This window comes from Chenopodium quinoa, unplaced genomic scaffold (assembly GCF_001683475.1).
Source record: "Chenopodium quinoa cultivar QQ74 unplaced genomic scaffold, ASM168347v1, whole genome shotgun sequence".
NCBI classification, from domain to species: domain Eukaryota; kingdom Viridiplantae; phylum Streptophyta; class Magnoliopsida; order Caryophyllales; family Amaranthaceae; genus Chenopodium; species Chenopodium quinoa.
In genome coordinates, this window is record NW_018744367.1 from 2,461,493 (window position 1) to 2,480,789 (window position 19,297).

Sequence of the window (19,297 nt, forward strand, 5' to 3'; positions counted from 1 at the left end):
TGTTAGTATGTTTTTCTGTTTAGTTGATATATTTTCGTTTAGGTTATTTTTCTTTTATTTTTCTTTTATGTTTATATAAATTTTGTTTTATATTTGTTATTGCAATTTGTTAGTATGTTTTTCTGTTTAGTTGATATATTTTCGTTTAGGTTAATTTTTTTATTTTTCTTTTATGTTTATATAAATTTTGTATGTGTTGGTTTTTTTTTTCTTTATTTGTGTGTATTTTATTCTGTAATTTATTTTAAGTGTTATGTTAATTTCTTTTTCAGGTTAGTTTGCTAGTATTTTTTTAGTTCATTTGATTTGGTTTTTGGTAGTTATTTTTCTTATAATTTTTTTAATGTGTATACATTTTTTAATTTTTTGAAGGTGTCGCATTTTCGTCATGGTGCGGGGAAGAATCTAGACCTTATTAGAAGTGGAAACTACTCGATGGAGAGCTTGGGGCACCCAGACATCTTAGATCCCGTGGTATTTCGGCCTCGGCTCGTAGAGAACGGGTTCACCATTGGGATGAGGATGAAGATGATGATGAGGAGGAGGAGGAGGAGGAGGACGCATATGAGGATGTGGACGATGGGAGTGGACCATATGATGATTACGGTCCATTCAGTCATAGGCTAGATGACATGTACGAGACGCATAGGGTAGATGTGCGTAAGGGTAGGGATGGTAGGTTTGTGAGTAGATCTGGCACATCATCTGCGTCCACCGTGTCTGGGGCAAGCAGAAAACGGTTGAGCGCCGTTAATGATTTTTGGGTGGTTAAGGGTGCGGTGCCTGGGGGACCTGTAGACGGGAGTGTGATTCCTAGCTTTCTAGGACACATAGCTACCCATATATGGGAGGACCAGGAGAGGGGTATGGTGACGGGCATTTTGAAATGCCAAACCCGGGAAAAGACTTGTAGCATTTTGAGCAGATGGGCTGAGGCTTGGCCAGTAGAGAGCGAGATGTTCGACCGACTACAGGGCACTGGGGTGAATCACCTTCCTGCCACCATGCACGATAAGATTGATTGGACGCTGATCACGGCTTTCGTTGAGCGATGGCAGCCGGATACGAACTCTTTCCACCTTCCATTCGGTGAGATGACGATCATGTTTCATGACGTCGAGACCATTCTTGGGATTCGCGCAGAGGGTAAACGCCTTTCTGTTGTGACTGATGCGGATCAGACAGATTTGTTGGCGGAGCTGTTGGCGGTGGACAGGGTTGCGCTGTACACCGGGGCGCTTGGTGTTTGGGACCATGGCGGTGTGAAGATCGCATCCGTCTTGCAGCGTTGTTTGCACCCCGGTGCACGTAGGACGCACGATGCACAGCTGGCTGCTTATGTTTTTCTTCTCCTCGGGTGTACCTTGTTTCTGGATAAGAGCGGAAACAAGCTCAGGCCACGCGACATAGTTGATGCGTGTGAGCCCGACAGTGTTGGTCAGTTTTCTTGGGGGTCGGCTAAGTTGGCGTATCTGTATCGCCAACTAGGATTTTTGAGTCCGGCTGACGCGGCAGGTATCACTGGATGTCTGACTTGATTGCAGACCTGGATATATGAGTATTTTCCTGTATTTCGACCATACCGTGACCTGGTTCCTATTGGTGATGGGATGCCCCGTGCCTGTGCGTGGAGTCCGCGGTTGGAGAAGAAGTCCGTTGACCGCCTCCGATCGATACGGTTATCACTTGACAGGATGTCCCCCTTAGAGGTAAAGTGTATAAATTATTTCTAAATTTGTACTGTAATGCATTTATTATATGAATCTTACTAATTTGAAAAATTTTGTTCAGGTGAACTGGATGCCTTTCGGCCAGAACCCTAGTAATAGGGTACCCAGGACCCTCTACACGGGATACAGTATCGTGAGATCGTGGAGGCGTACATGCCCCAGCACTGTCTTCGCCAGCTTGGATTCGTCCAAGTCGTCCCTCCTCCACCGGCATGGCCGAGTAAGGCGGTCTGATCTGCATCGTCGAAGGAGTACGTCGTCCAATGGCCGTATAGCATGATTGCCACGTGGGAGCTGTTCCCGATGGTTGCCCGCTTATGGACTGCGGAGCTGCAGAGGCCGCCTACTGGGGTGCCTCCCATGTGTGACCAGCACTACATGGAATGGTACAACCGGTATTCGCACCCGAGGTTGATTAGAGACCTCAATCATGGCGACAACGCCGATGATCATGATATGCCACCACCAACTACCGTAGATGCGGTATGCATGAACAAAAATTTATTGTTGCGTTTTTTTAAATTTTATATATCGTTATTCAATTTCATGTTTTTTTTTTTTGTGTAGTGGATGGGAAAGACAATTCAAGGCGTACAAAAACTCTCCTTGGAGAAGGACAGCATGAGTGCAGCAGGGAGAGTTGCTGTTGATGAGTTGGAACAGACCCTTGCGCATTGGGAGTCGGCGGCAAAGAGGGATTACTGATTTTTTTTTTTGGCATTTTGTTTGTTGAACATTTTTTACATTATCATATTAGTTTGTGAAATAGGACATTATATTTGTAGTTTGCAGAGTTTAATACAATAGTTTTAGTTTTTAACATTTAAAATTATCGTTTTAGTTTTTAACATTTAAAATTATCGTTTTAGTACAGTACGAGGATAATAAGCAATGCAAAAATAAGGTTACATAGAAATAGTGTACCAATGAAAAACTAAAAAGCTGCTAGGGTGTTCCATTGATGGATCCGGTCATGATACAGCGCATCCCAACCCTCTATGCTTGCTGTGCGAATGTCGTACCACCGAGGTATGATCGGTGGGACAGGAAAATCGGATGACAGGTCCAGTCGGATGAAATGTTTGTATGACGACCCAAGAAATGTAATAGCTAACTCTCTGACCGGTGTAGTGACGGTCTCACGCGAAGACCAAGGGAGAACCGTTGTACAAGGATAATAAGCTCGACTATGCAATCCCAGCCCGAAATGCATTACTGCGCACTTGTAAATGTTTGCAACGGCAAAGAGATCTAGTGGCGCGTCGAAATAGTAATTTAGACCGCAAGGTCCTCCTCCCCATCGGATACGCCGCAGAGCACTATCCAAGCCGTCCTGGTACACATGACGATAAACATCTCGGTTAGAGGCAATTTTACTGTACATCAACTGACGCACTAAACCGTACTTGTGTTCGCCCAACTGAAACACATCAGCCACGACCTGGAATCCGCAGTTACCATCTCCAACTACATCATTCCAGTCGTCCAAGTATGACATGATGATGTTAGGTATCCTATCCTTGTATGGAAGCTGGTCAATATCAAATCTTCTTGTTGAACATATCATTAAACACAGTGAACAAGTCAGCAGTAAACTCAAAACCATTATAAAACGTAAATTAAAGTAAGTTATTGTACCAGTGCCGGGCATATTCACAGACGAAGAAGACTGGCTACGATTGGATGACGATGTACGACCACGACCACTACCACGACCACAAATGTACTCAAACGCACTCCTGTTCCGCCGTTGGCAACCTCTAGGTCACTCGACCCCTTCAGATTCCTCGTGATCTAAGCAGGACGTGTTGAACATGTCATGTAGTACGTGAGTAGCATCACGAATAATGGAAGGATGACTGGAGGACACTCGGTCATACATCGAACGAAACTGCTCCAACTCCTCTTGTTCGCGGTTGACCGTCTGCGTATCTGCATGCTCACCAATAACGAGCGTCCGCCAGAATGGATGAACCTGATCAACGTGTAACGACGTCCTATCTTGGGTAATTACGCGGTGAATGGTGCATGCGCAAGGTAATCCATGAGTTACTGATATAGCACATCCACACCGAACATCAACTTCATCCGCCAACTCCCTCATCCTGTTGTGCTCGGTCAGAATCAACCCCAAGCAGTAGTGTGACACACGCCCATGTAGAATCTTAAATATGAAATGGCTATACATTGTACCATGTCGCCGCCTAGAGTCCTCCAGAGAGTTCCTGATGACGTTCTTCTGAGTTTCAATTGCCTTGTTTATTCTCTCGAACAGTGTATCCAAAGCGGCGGTGGAAGAATTAGTCCAGTCCTTAGTAGCTCTATCAGCACTCTCAACTCTACATGTTGTAGTGTTTCCAAAATGAAGTACTTGGTTTGTCCAATATTTGACAAACTTTTCCCTGTGAGGTACCCACTGCTGCATTACATAGTTTATCAATGCCGGACACCATTGGTACGAATCCCTGAAGTTAGCCAAGGCTCGATCGTACTCTGCCTCTGTGGTAGCTTGCAGGATCTTCCTCCACTTACCATTTACCAATCTCTCTGCACTTTCCAAATTCTTGTTGAGAAGGTTGTAGGCTTTCACTTTCACGCAGTTGTTGATGTGCCATGTGCATAATAAGTGCTTCGATTCTGGAAACAGCTCTGCTATGGGGGCAAAGAGACCTCCCTCACAATCACTAACGATGGCTGATGGCTGAACATTAGGGCCGATGTAGTTTCTCAGCTTCTCCAAGACCCAATAATAACTCGCAGCCGTCTCATCCTTGATGACTGCATGGCCAATCAGAAAGTTCTGGTTCGTTGGAGTCATCTCAATCATCTCAACCAGTGGGAACCTGTACTTGTTTGTCTTGTACGTTGAATCGATCAAAATCACAGATGACCAAGACTTGATCATATCAGCACAATCAGGATGCACAAGGAATAGATGAGTCACCTCCGCTGTATCTTCATCAGAATCATACCAGAACAGGTAACCACGTGCTTGTGCCTGGTGTAGAAGCTGCTGTATAGGGTTCCTTCCCTCTGACCGTTCAAACCTCAGTTGCTGTCTGACGTTGTTGATGTGTCTTCGGTTTGGCTTGTCTTCAGGAAATTTCTCTAGCACAGATGCTAATATTTTAGCAGGCTTCACTTGAGCATCACTCATTTCTTTAACAACCAGTTTTGCAGCAGGACTTAAGCCGCTCAACTGTCGATGACCCACTTTATATACTATCATCTCATGGTTGTGATACCCCCATTTGGAGTAACCCTTCACTTCCCAACCTTCACGACTCTCTAGTTGTCGAACCTTTACTCTGAACTCACACCCACAACCTTTCCGCTTTATATCAAACCGAGTGGCTGTACTGAAATCTCTTTCTTCTCTTTTGCGATAACAGTCGCATCTCAAAATGCGATCCATTCTACCATCCCGTTGAGATTTATGACTTGTTACTACCAAGCAAAAACCAGAAGTAATTGCAAGTTGTTTAGCCCAATCAATCGCTTGTTGAGCATCTTCGAAAGGACCATCATGTACAAATATCCCACTATAATCATTTCCGTTTCCACCATAACCCTGTATCAATTAGATATTATATTTAAATAAATATAATTATGTAAAGCGTAAATTAACACAAAATTAAAAACATAATTATGTATAACAGTATTCATACACATACAAAATTAAAACACAATCATTTATAAAAGTATTCATACACATACAAAATTAAAACATAATTATGTGTAAAAGTATTCAATACACAAACAAAATTAAAACATAATTAATCTTTTTGTAAATTATTAACACAAATCTAATTTCCACATACAAAATTATAAAATAAATTTATTAGCAAATATGTAAAACATAATTTCAAGTTATACATTTTTTTTTTTACAATTTAAATTTATCAAATTTATATAAAAAAAAAAAAATTAAACAAAAAAATTAAAAATCTAATTTCCACATACAAAATTATAAAATAAATTTATTAACAGATATTTAAAACATAGTTTCAAATAAAATATTTTTTTTTTACAATTTCAATTTATCAAATTTATAAACAAAAAAAAAAATTAAAAAAAAAATCAAAAAAATTAGTGGCGCCTGGCCAGGACGCCGGTGCCATGGTGGTGGCGCATGGCTAGGACGCCGGCACCGTGAGAGTGGCGCCTAGCCTAGAAGCCACCACCACGATTCTGGCGTCCGCGCCACCTCCACGGTGCCGGCGTCCTAGCCATGCGCCACCACCATGGCACCGGCGTCCTGGCCAGGCGCCCCGACCATGACGGTGGTGGTCCATGCTCACGCCGCCGACGATGTTTTACCTCGTTTTGCTATGACGACGACGGCTCTTCGGCGTCCCTCGGCTCTCCGGTCTCCCGCGGGGACTCAGTACGGCTCCACATTTTTCGATGTTAGAATTTTTCGTTTTTGGTAAGATTTCACAAATGGGCAAAAGTGTCAAACCAAGTGTCTTTTTCAATTAGATTTTTCGATGTCAGAATTTTTCGTTTTTGGTAAGATTTCACAAATGGCCAAAAATGTCAAACCGAGTAATTTGATTTTTCGATGTCATAATTTTTCGTTTTTGGTAACATTTCACAAATGGGCAAAAGTGTCAAACCAAGTATTTTGTGGGCTTTATGTAGTAATTCGTGGGCGATGTTTAACAAATTCCTTTATCAATATATATGAGCAGAGACTAACCTGCCCCCTTCAAAAGCTTGTCAATAATGAGTTTGCAGTCGGTTTCCAAAATGAGGTCATCCAGCTTGAAATTCTTACATGTCTGTTAACTTGTTTAAGGCCAATACCCCGACGTTTTATTATCAGAATGTCAAAATGTTTATTTTTTGACAATTATTCCTACAATTTAATGTGTCAAAATAGTACAATAACAACAATCATACGAATATTACTTCATAGTTTACCATTCTTAATTGATAGAGCATCAATGTTTAAAAATCTCAACAGATTTGTAACTTTGTACATGAAAATTTGCTTCTTAAAAATTTTAGGAGGAATCATTTTCGAAATTAGTCGCTCACAACACCTCTTGGTCAAGGCGATAAGCCACTAATTCTGTTTTTGTAGGAAGACTGATCAGCATAAATGCATATATGCAATGCCTTTCTGAACAACATGCATAAAATATACAGATCTAGTTGCATAATTTTCAAGGAAATTGGTTTGAGTCTAGGTCCCTGAATTATTTTAAATAGGAAACAACAACCACAAAGTAATTGTATATAGTTCGAAGCATATATATTCGGGTACACTTTAGACAAATAACCAGTATTATGGAGGATTTTCTACACCATAAAAACTGGTTTATGCTGTTGTGTCAACTTGAGTTGCTTGGTGGCTTTTCGTTGGGATGTTTTGAACTATAGTGATCAACAAGCTTTCATTTGCTAGCAGTGCCTGCAAAAGCCGGAAACAAACACACACACTGAATAACATGGAATGGAAAGCTAGAGCATCAGCTACTTTTACTTCCATGGTAAACAAAAATTAGTGAAGAATGAGAGAAAACATACAAATCAAAACATCTAAATCATAGGGAAAAAGAAAAAAAAAAAAAAAAAAAAGGTCCATCATTTACGTTCTCACAAGATCAAATTCATTGTTAAAGCCAATGAGTAGCTAATAATGCCTACCCCACAGGAGAAGGAAAAAAAAAAAAGGTAACCACGGATTGATTATGGAAAACACCAAAAGAAGGATGGGTTGACGGCTAAGGAGTAGGAACAAAACAGCAGATAAAGGTACAATGAAAAACAAGAGGCAAAAAGAGAGATTTGCAATGAACTGCCAGAGGGTCTCCAAACCCATTGCTCCTTTAGCCAAAATTGAACAAGGGGGGATCAAGAGCAGTAAAGAGATCACACTAACACAAACTTGTGAAGCACTAGGATTTTTTTCAGTTTAACCATCAAATAGTCATTACATAGTAAATGTAAGCAATGACAATATGAGCAGGCCATATACTCTTATGCCTGCACAAAAATTCATCCCCTGATAAAAATTAGGGACGAAATAAATACTGGGACTTTCCAAAGCAATGATGAGCATGCAATCAGTCACTCTACTGACCAGTACAGAAAAAAGATGCAACTCATGCAAGTATCTGGGCAAGATTTTTTCAACAAGATTTCTTGATTAAGTAGTATTACCAATCTCAGAAAATATAAAATATATTAGGAATTCCCCTTGTCTTCCTAATGTCTTCCTTTTCCTTACCAAAAAATAAATCACAGATATAGTATTATTAAAACAAAAAATTCCAATCCTATGCAACAAACATCCTGCTAGAAAAATAGAAGGAGAAATTTCAGAGGAAAATTCTTCAGATCAGCCTCAAATCACCTAACATGTAAACTATCTATATACATTTTAATGCTTTTGTTGTACTGCAGCCCATACGGTGGTAGTTTAGATTTTAGAATTAGTTTGAACTCTTTCACCCAAGCATTACTGCTTTGGTGGAATTAAATCCTTGCTAATTTTCCTCTCAATAACAGCATCAACAACAAAGTTATCAGTCTACACATTAGTTGGCTAGAGGTGATTTATCTCTCTTTAAGAATATACCCTATGTTTCGGTTGAAAACAATGGGACCTTGCCGAAGGTCCACTGAAATGGAGAAGACTGGATTCGATCCAAGCTGTGTTGGGCCGAAGGTTTCCTGCACAGTGAACACACGTAAACTAGCCTCGGGGGTGTTTCCGAGGAAGGCCCCTCCGATGCTAAAGTCAGTACAATGTGTAAAAAGGAAGACACTATGCAAGAGAGTTTGTAGCTTGAGGCTTTTGTGGAGTATTTCTCAATGCAAGAATGAGCATATGAATTGGAATAATCAGTGTATGTGATAATGTATGTGATAATGTATGTCATCTCCCCTTGAATGTGTTAATATGAGGGCTTTTATACCTCATCATACTTGGAGAGGTTGGGCTTTAGCCCAATTGGCTTACTTTGTGGGCTGACTTTTGACTTTTGAGCAATTGGAGAGTTGAACCTTGACCTTGGGCTTTTAATTGGATCATTTAGTGCTCAGGCCCAATTTTGACTAAATTGGACCCAAACAACTTGCCCCCCAGACCCGATTTGGAAGAATGACGGGTCGGGTTTGATTTAACTCAGAAAAGGAGGGAAGTAAATGATTTAATTGATCCAAAAATTTGAATTTAAACCGTAATTAATGAGATAACAACGGTTAATGATTTGCGGAAGTTGGACGGATAATGGGCGGTTTAATCACAAGACATGTGTTTAATGGTTACTTAGTGGGTACTTAAGAGAAATTAAAGCACAGACTCTTCGTATCCCGTACCTGGAGATATAAACAGAGGCGCGTCATTCTCCTCACTTATTCACCAACACAAACCCAGAATTCTTCGAGAGAGAAACCAAGAACCCGCATCAAAACTTCGCAAATTCCCCCGAGCATTGAGCTTAGAAACTGAGACTTGCCACTACGAACTCGTAAATCGGCAACTTTCGCTTCAGATTAAGGTAAATTCCTTTGATTTCAGTTTATTTTTCTTCGAATTCGAACTCCTTCCCCTTTTCTTTCGACTTTTCTCTTCGAAATAATCCATGGCAAGAGGAGTTAGAGGTAGAGCCCGTGCTCCAAGAAGAGCAAGGCCGATTCCCGATCCTAGGAATAGGATTGGGACCTGGAATGGTCAAAGGCCGGAGTCTGACCCTGCTGAAGGGATTAGGGCGACTCCCCTTTCCTCGGCTCCTCCTCAAAGAACGGATGAGCCGAGTGCTTCTGGACGGGACGATGAAATTCCCGCTGTCCTTTGGGATATCCTCCCTGGGTTTTCAGAGTGGGAGAATGCCGAAGTCGCTTCGGCCATGATAAAGAACCGCCCCTACTCATGGTGGGTAGAGAACGCCGATCAATATCGATTTGCTGAGCAAATTGAGTTGCACTACGGCATTTTTGAAGCTGATGGATATTGGTGCCGAATGCCCTCAGCATCCGATAGAATCCATCGTCCACCCCCGGGGTATGTGGGGGTGTACACGAGACAGCTTCAGTATGGGCTGAGGTTCCCTTTGGACGTTTTCGTCCGAGACTTGCTGATCCATTACAACATTTCCCTATGTCAGCTAACCCCCACCAGCATCCGAAGGGTGATGACATACTTATGGGTCTGCAAGTTCTTCAAATACGTGCCGAACCTGCACTGCTTCAGAAAGCTCCATCGGCTAGTGCCAAATATTCAGAGTGGGCACGGAAGCCATGGTTCTGGGTGGTATCGGATTGAGTCCCGGCCCCAATACTTGACCATGTGGCCAAATGACTCTTCAGACAAGGACTGGAGAGGTCAATGGATTTGGGTTAGGGCACCCATAGATCCGGGCCACCCTTGCGTCTTCAGCGCTCCCCGGTACTTAGCTGAGCCTGATCCCGAAATGGGAAGTCTAGGTCCCCCCGCAGATAACGGGGCGGATCCGAACCTGGATCAGCAACATATCTTCGGCAAGCTGCCGAACCCGGGGGGAGTGGTCGAATGCAGCATATCCCGGAGACTTGGCTCCCCGATACGCATTACGTTTTCCAAGAGAATATGCTAGCAGCTGTTGGCCTCAGCCGAAAGTTTAAGGATGGTAAGCTTCTTCGGCTGGGGCCGAGGCTTTTAACTACCTCTTTTTCTTCTCTCGCTTTGCTTTTTTATGCTGTGCCAACATATCTGAGCTAAACTTTTTCCCTTTCCTTTTTTCAGAGCGGGACGAGACCAACGTTGGTATTAACTACACTCGTCTTGGTGTTAACCGAGAGCGAGTTGTAACTGAACGGGCCCCGTCTATCACTGAGCCGAGGCATAGGGAAGTTCATCTGGACTCTTCCCACTTCCAAATTGAGGCTGTTGCTCTGTATCAGAGGCAGAAGCCTTGGTGGAAGAAGAGAGACCCTTGGTTTCAGCTGCTGAACGAAGAAGCTGAAGCTGCCCGCACAGCCGAAGAGGTTGCACGGGTACTTGAGGCTTGCGAAGGAGGAGAAGGGTCCTCCAGAGCTGCTGAAGCCGAAGCTGCAGCTAGAGCAGCTGAAGAAGACGAGGCTTTGCTGAAAACCTCGGTGAGCTTTCAGACAACTTTTTTTTTTTTTTTTTTTTTTTTTTTTTTTTTTTTACTCACACTCTTCTTCCCCCCTGTCTGTTACAGTCTGAAGAGAGTAACAGACACAGAGAAGGCAAAGCTCCTGTTCGTCCCGAAGATCAAATACAAGAGTCTTCAGACTCAGATATGGACGAGCAGCCCCTTCTGAAAAGGCGCCGAAGGATGGCCATCATCGGCCCTCATGATTTTCAGCAGAGGCCGATGACCATCGGCGTCGCAATAAGGGAAACTGAGGAAGGCAATGGATCGCCGAGGGTTCCCCAGCCAACACCCCAATCTCCTCAAAAGACCCCTCCGCCACCTCCTGAGATGGAGGTGGATCAGAGAACTCCCGAACCTAAGGGAGGGGTCCAAGAAGAAATCAAGGAGAGTGCTGCTGAGCACGAAAATAAAGATGCCGTGATGTCAAGTGCTGAAGGCTTCACGGCAGATATCGCAAGAGAGGTTGAGGCTTTCGTCCTCACCCCTGAAGAAGAGGAGGTCATAGTACTTGACTCCTCTGAGAAGGACGATGCTGAGACAACCAAGGCTAATCAAGCTCCATCGTCGTCCTTCCCTTCTTTCCAGACTCTGCATTCTGGAGAAATGGGTTTCTCGGCCCCCCGAATTCCAATCCCAGATCACATCTGGGACCTCATATGGGGTCAAAACCGAGAAGGAGCTGAAGCCTACTTCGGCAGTTTTGCTGGCATGTCCGAAGTAGACAGGGCAAGGATCTGGTCGCTGAAGGCCACTGCTGGGATGGGCGAATCCAGTAGATCAGTTCCTGACCCAGCCAGGTCTAACCAACTGCTGATGATGCAGGTAATTTTCCTTCATTTCCTCCGAAATTCAGCTCTATTTTTTTTCTTATTACTTATATTTTTTTTTTTGTCTTCCTGTTTTCAGTTCGTGCACAATCAGACTCTCACTGTAGAGCTGATTGATACCCTACAAGATAGGGTAGACGCTGCTGTGCACGAAAGGAAGGTGGCTGAAGAGGAAGTTAAGCTTGCTAAGCTGAAGCAAGCAGCAGCTGAAGAGAAGCAGCAGGAGGTTGAGGAGTACGGTAAAAAAGCTGCCGAAGCTCTGAAAACCTTCTGTGATGCTATGGAGATGGAGGTTTTTCCCCCACTGATGGAAGGGGAAAAATTCCTCCAGGAGCATATGGGAGTGGACGTCTCCAAATTCAAGGCTGCCATTGAGAGCCGAATTCAAGAAGGAACTGCTGCACAAGCTGAAGTGCAGCAGCGTCTAGAGGCTCTTGAAGCCAGCCGAATGGCTGCTGAAGAGTTGCTCCTGGCCAAAGACGTCCAACTCTCAGAGGCTGCTGCTGCTGCTGAAGCTCAAAGAGCTAAATTTCAAAAGGCTGAGGATCAACTGCTGATCCAGAAAGTTGAAGTGGCCCAGGCTCAGACAAAGGCTTCCCAAATTCAGCAAGAGCTGAATGAGCTGAAAGGCTCCTCCTCCCAAGTCGCTGATGAGCTGAAGAAATCCAAGGAAGACTTGGAGGAGACCCAGAAGAAGCTGGCTGATGCTGAGGCTTTACTCAAGGTCCATGTTTATACCCAAGAGGAATATGAGATGGGTTTCAGAAACGGATTCCGAGTATGCCGAAGAGTCTGCCTTCATGCTGAGCCGAAACTGGACTGGTCTAAATGTGCTGAGTGGGTCCAGAATCCCGAAGACCCTCACATGAAGTATGCAACTCCAGCTGAAGCTGAAATTCTTAAGGCTGAGGAAGCCGAAGAGGAAGCTGAAAGACTGGAGTTGGAAGCTGAGCAGAGGGAAAGGGAGGCTCGGCAAAGTGCAAAGCCCGCCTTTTCTGCTGCTGGGGCTGAGGCCACCATGGGACTCAACGCTGATCAGTCTGATCCGCCGGCTGAAGCATAGGAACTCGGGCAGTCGTCTTCAGAATCTTGCGGTTCATCATGTGCTTAACTTTAGACTTGCCGCTTTCTGAGTTTTTTGCCTTGTTTTTTGCTTCAGCTTGCCTTGTCGTACAGCAGTTTTATTTTTTTTGCTTATGTACGTATTTCGGCAGCTGTTATTTTCCGCTTGTGGGCGGCTGCCGATACTGAATTATTGAACTTGTAGCTCAATTTTTTTTTTTCTTCAGTTGCTTTATTTTTGAATGCTTTACTGTTTCTTTTCTTCAACTCTGCCGAACCTAGCTGCACTGCGTGCTTCTTGCCCCCACAGAAATTGAAGTATGACTTTAGTTGAATAAGCAATTTCTGAACTTCTTCAAAATGGATATCCGAAACACAGGGCCAACTGAAGGCAATGCTTCTGGGATACAAGTCTTACTGAAGATTGACTGTCTGAAAGTTGGATATCCGAAACACAGGGCCAACTGAAGGCAATGCTTGGGATATTAGCTTTCTGGGACTAACCTCTTTAGAACAAGTCTTACTGAAATTTGACTTCAGCTGAAAGACCAGCGTTCTTAAAGAAGACGCATATCCGAAACACAGGGCCAACTTAAGGCAATGTTTCGGATAATGGCTCTCTGGGATACAAGGCTCAGTTAAGGCAATATCCCAGAATTGTCCATGGACTCATGTCTTTGGAGAACAGGTCTTACTGATGTTTGATTTCAGCTGAAAGACCAGTGTTCTTTAAAAAGACTGAGTTTTGTAACCCATCTGAAACCCAGTTACCCGAAGGCGAAGGTTTCAGACGAGGCTGATTTAAAAAGGCTGTTATCCTTGATTTTCTGTCTATCTTTGAAAAATGGATACCCGAAACACAGGGCCAACTTAAGGCAATGTTTCGGATAATGGCTCTCTGGGATACAAGGCTCAGTTAAGGCAATATCCCAGAATTGTCCATGGACTCATGTCTTTGGAGAACAAGTCTTACTGAAGTTTGACTTCAGCTGAAAGACCAGTGTTCTTTAAAAAGACAGGTTTTGTCAGCAATCTGAAACCCAGTTACCCGAAGGCGAAGGCTTCAGACGAGGCTGAATAAAAAACCCTCAAAGAGTAGATAGAACAAAGAAAATTTTGAAAGGATAAAAAGTTGTAAATTTTATATAAATGGCGGCTCCAAGGCCTGTCATTAGTTCAAAATGTACTTACAAAGATTGTTCTGCCCCGAAGGGTTTACACATGGTATTTTTTTCAGTACATCAGCATTCCAGTGATTCTTCAACTCAGTTCCATCCAACTGCCGAAGTCGGTATGTCCCTGGCTGAAGCTCATCATAAATTTCATAAGGTCCCTCCCATGTAGCTGAGAGCTTCCCATGGATTCGGCCTTTCTGAACTGCAGCAGCATTCCGAAGGACAAGATCCCCAATTTTGAGAGGCCTTGCATGGACCCTTCGGTTATGGGAGATGAGGTCTGAACTTATCCCGGGCATATCAGCTGCCGAGAAAGCAAACACATCTCTGTTATCCCGAAGGAGCTGAATAAGTTCACAACGGGTGTCAGGATCAAGGTCCATCCCGATTGTTACACATTTCTCAGCATCTCCTTCGGCCAACTCAACTGTTTCAGTCTGTTGGTCCATGTCCATTGCCGATGGACTGGACTCTTCAGAATCTGGTCTGCTGCCAATGTCAGCAGGTGTCCCAGTCTTTGTGTTCTTCGGCTGGCTCTCTGAGTCTTTCGGCTCAGATGAAGAGTCAACCTTTTCCCTTTCGGGACCTTTTTCTCTGGGCACTGATCCTTGGGCCGAAGCACTTAGGCCTTTCGGCTTTTTTGTGCTTGGCTCTCTTTCTTTTTCTTTCTCCTCCTCATCCTTGTCGTTATCTGGGCGACTACTGGATGGCTTGAGGTAGTTGCACCTTCGGGCGTCCTTCTGGTTGCCCTGTATCCTTTCGGGGAAGCCGGCGTCTGAGACATAAATCATCAGCTGATGATAAGTTGAGACGACCCCTTGGATCTCGTGAATTATGGGTCTCCCCAAAATCACGTTGTACACTGAAGGAGCGTCGATGACCAAAAACTCAATCATGACGTTCCGGGCTGCCTCATCGCAACCGATGGTGACAGGAAGTGTCACCTTCCCATCTGGATAAGTTGAAGCCCCATTGAACCCGGATACCGGATAGGGTACCGGCGTAAGGTGCTTGGGCTTCAGCTTAATTTGGTTGTAGGCCTTTCGGAACAGAATGTTTGCTCCGCTGCCACCGTCAACAAGGACCTTACTGACGTCGTGGTTGGCCACCGTGGCGATGATCACCAACGGATCCTCGTGAGGGAACGTAATCCCCCGGCAGTCGGCGGCTGTGAACGTCATGTTCGGCACCGGCGACTGGGGAGATTGAATGTCAGCGTTGTTCACCTGGTGAGTCAAAGCTCTAAGGTGACGCTTGTGCTCCCTCCGAGAGTATATTCCTCCCGAGATAACATTGATCGGAGGGAATTTCCCCTCCGGTTTTTTACTGTTTTTCCGGGGGAAATCAAGGTCCTGCCGAGGGTCCTTTGCTAGCCTCTCGGATTCTTTTTTCTCGCGGTGATCCGCGATGTATTTTTTCAAGTATCCCTTCCGGACCATGTCTTCTATCTGGTCCTTCAGCTGGATACACTCCTCAGTGTTGTGGCCCGAGGAATCGTGGAACTCACACCACTGATTTTTATTTTTTCGCTGATACCACTCTGGGAGTGGTCTCGGCTTTCGGTAACTCTGCTCCTCCTTCGTCACACTGTAAATTTTGGCGCGTGGAAGAGAGAGCGGAGTGTAGGACTCGTATCTGCCTGTGTATGAGGCAAACCTGTCCTTCTTTAGGTCGCTGGCCGAAGATGGCTCCGAGGCCTTTGATTTTCCCTTTGCCTTATGGCCTTGGCCTTCAGACAAGGGTATTTGCCTCTGTTTCCCTCCCCCGGATTGAGGTTGGGTTTTTGCTTTATTCCATTCTTCGGCTCGGATGAACTTATCCGAAGCACTAAGAGCTTCCTCCAAGGTCTGCGGGGTATGCATGACCATGAAGTCTAGGAATTTTCCTGGCTGAAGGCCATTCTGCATTGCAAAAACAGCTAGCCCCTGGTCCAGCTGAGAGACGCTTGATGACTCGTTACTGAAACGGGTCAGGTAGTCTCGGAGGCTTTCGGTTTCCCCCTGTTGCAGACCCATGAGCTCTGCGGTAGTCTTTTCTCGGCGGTTTGCCGTGGAAAACTTGCTCCTGAACTTGGAGGACAGATCATCCCAACCTGTTATGGAGCCTTGCCTTACTCCCTTGGAGATCCACGCTTGCGCGACCCCCTTGAGAGTGGTTGGGAAATATTTGCACCAAGTCGCCTCGGATCTGGGGCAAAGATGCATATGAGTCTCATACGAGGCCACGTGGTCCTTCGGATCCGTGGTCCCGTCATATGTGATATGCGACGGTATTTTAACCGTGGGTACGCGCTCTTCCAGTATCCATTGCTCGAATGGTGAACTAGCGGGAAGCATAATGGCCTTGCCCTTGTTCCTGGCTGAAGGGACCGCGCTCCGCCCTCTTAGAGAGGTAGGAGTGGTTTTCGTCCCTGGCTGGGAAGTCTGGGCCTCGGCTGCAGGGAACGAGAGGCGACTACGCACGCTCGGTTCCTGGCCGCCGAGTCGGTCAAGGACGCTTCTGCGAGCAGTCTCGGGTTCCCGGCGAGTAGATTCTGGCCGAGAAGCTGAGCTGCTGCTCTTATGCGCTGCTGGTCTTGAGGATGAGGATCCTTTAAATAATTGAGAGTTCTTCTTCCTCTGTTTTTCATTTTTCCAAGAATCCTCCTCCCACTCTTCCAGTTCCCGGAAGGAAGGAAGCTTCCCACCGTCATGGTCTAACTTCCTCCGCTGATGCCGGGTATGCGGAGGAGTTCGATCACGAGGCGGTGGCATATTCTGTGCCCTCATTGCCTCCATGAGTACTGCCAGCGCTCTTGCCACCTCTTCCGAACTGGGCCCCGTCAAAGGGGTCCCCGGCCGAGTGTGGGCATGAGGCCGTGCAGCCGATGGTTGGCTTCGGGACACTGAATATGTCCTATGATCAGACTGACCCCTGCTAGACCGAGAGTGGTCCGGCCTATATTGAGAGTCATGCATTATAGGAGATAGGGAATCCTCCTTGTGTGATCCTCCCCCCGAGCCGGCACCCTTGGGAGAGTTCCGGTCCGGCGTGGGCGATGGTGTAGGGGTTTTAGGCTTTTCGCCCGCTCCTTGACGGAGGCTTTTGCTCTTGCGGTTCTTAGCCATGGCTGCTAAGATAATTGCAAGATGATCTTGGTTAGGAATTTGGCTTAAAGATTTTTGAAAGTCTTCCCCACAGACGGCGCCAAATTGTTTCGGTTGAAAACAATGGGACCTTGCCGAAGGTCCACTGAAATGGAGAAGACTGGATTCGATCCAAGCTGTGTTGGGCCGAAGGTTTCCTGCACAGTGAACACACGTAAACTAGCCTCGGGGGTGTTTCCGAGGAAGGCCCCTCCGATGCTAAAGTCAGTACAATGTGTAAAAAGGAAGACACTATGCAAGAGAGTTTGTAGCTTGAGGCTTTTGTGGAGTATTTCTCAATGCAAGAATGAGCATATGAATTGGAATAATCAGTGTATGTGATAATGTATGTGATAATGTATGTCATCTCCCCTTGAATGTGTTAATATGAGGGCTTTTATACCTCATCATACTTGGAGAGGTTGGGCTTTAGCCCAATTGGCTTACTTTGTGGGCTGACTTTTGACTTTTGAGCAATTGGAGAGTTGAACCTTGACCTTGGGCTTTTAATTGGATCATTTAGTGCTCAGGCCCAATTTTGACTAAATTGGACCCAAACACCCTAATTTGTTAAAAAGTACTGGTATGATCATGCATACAAAAGTCAAGCAGCACGATGATCCAAAATAGTAAAAGTCAACCAACAATTAAACAACAATTCAGAAGAGAATCGCTGCATATTTCAAAAGAAAAAAAAAAAAAAAAGAAGAGAATCGTTTCAGAAGTGTGTTCATCTCTCTATATATTTGATCTATCATTTCCTCTTTATTCGACTAATATAATACTAAGCAATTGTAGAGGAACGGAACACAATAAGCTTGAAAGAAAAGTGCAATATTATGTCATGCTAGTCAACAAGCCAAAAGTATCAGAAAATAGCCTAACTCAAAGTCTCAAACAATCAACAACTAGAAGAAATGTATGAAGGCAACTTGGATTCTATTTCAAGGTTTCTGGAAAAACAACATAACTAAAGAATTCCCAGTAAAAGCATGCCTCTACCTTCCACTTTTCTGAGAGATCTTTAAACCAATCATGATTCTCTGCCATTTGCATTGGTTCAATTATAGACTTGTCGATCAACAGATCAAGCCAGGAGTCACCAACAGTTATGAGATCAGCTGTGATAGTAGATTTTGGAGAAGCTTCTTCCTTAAGTATGGACCTTGAAAGTTTAGAATAAACATCTTAAAGGGTTCCACGGAACTGCACACTTAGCTTTAATCTCTTTCCTTGAGACTGAATGAAATCCTACAAGTTTAAACTGTATGGTAAGCGATCTACTGTTCCAAATAGTACACAGCTGGTTGTCAACTGGATGCGTGGGTGTTTGGGGGGGGGGGGGGTTGGGTGGTGCCAGTGCAGCCAGATTACTAAACAAACCAACAGACCTTGATCCAGGCAGGTGGTACAGAGCCTTGTAGAGCAACAACTTTCAAAGGGACAGTCAAAGCATATGTTTTGGATTTCCATTTTTCAAATTCTTCACGCTGCTGTTCACTATCCACATTTTGCACACCTCTTTCTGAAACATTATCAGAATGCAAAGATACAAACCCATGTCACCTTTACACGCTTTTGACCTTTACATTAATAACTATGGAAATAAAAAAACTAAAGGAGAACACCAAGAATTAAAATGCACCTTCAGCAACGATTTCCTCTTGAACTGGTGGGCATGTAGCAGGATCAACAGCAGCAAGGGCATTAGATGTCTTACTAGAAAATGAAAAGGTAAAGATGCCAAGCGTGACCAATATCAAGGACGAGGTAGAAGCCTTAACAAATGCTCGAGGCAATTTGAACCACAGGCATTCCTTGGAAGAGGTAGACACTGACGAACTCACATCCAATTGCCGATTTGATGAAGCATTTATCCTAGGAAAGCTAAGACTCTTGTGAGGAAACACAATAGTAGGCCGACGGCAAGCAGATGCAGGATATAGACAATTGAGTGGTGGCTTTACTAAATTCATTCTTGAACCCACAGGTAATAACTTATCAATGCAGCCATAATTTGAGAATAAGGCCATCAAAAACTTCGATACTCATCCAAGATTTGCAATGCACACTTTAACCCAATATTCAGAACACAAGTTTTCACAATAACCTCTGCAATAATATAAAAAAAATAATCAATTAAAGACCCAGAAAAATTACAAGTTCAAGTTCACTATTTCATTTTATCTTCAACCTCAATTCTGGTAATGATAAATAAATAAAAACCCAGAAATCACTATATCATTTTATTTTCGGTAACAAACA

The 19,297-nt window shown here is 44.3% G+C and overlaps 1 long non-coding RNA gene across 1 annotated transcript; it reads right to left on the reverse strand.

Annotated features, from left to right (window-relative positions):
- Nucleotides 1-18,223: 18,223 nt before the first annotated feature.
- LOC110696766 lies at nucleotides 18,224-18,706 on the reverse strand. The gene is made up of 3 exons (XR_002506385.1): nucleotides 18,678-18,706; nucleotides 18,424-18,557; nucleotides 18,224-18,283 (listed from the first exon to the last, which is right to left on the reverse strand). It is a non-coding gene; the product is annotated as an uncharacterized LOC110696766 (long non-coding RNA).
- Between the last annotated feature and the right edge of the window lie 591 nt (nucleotides 18,707-19,297).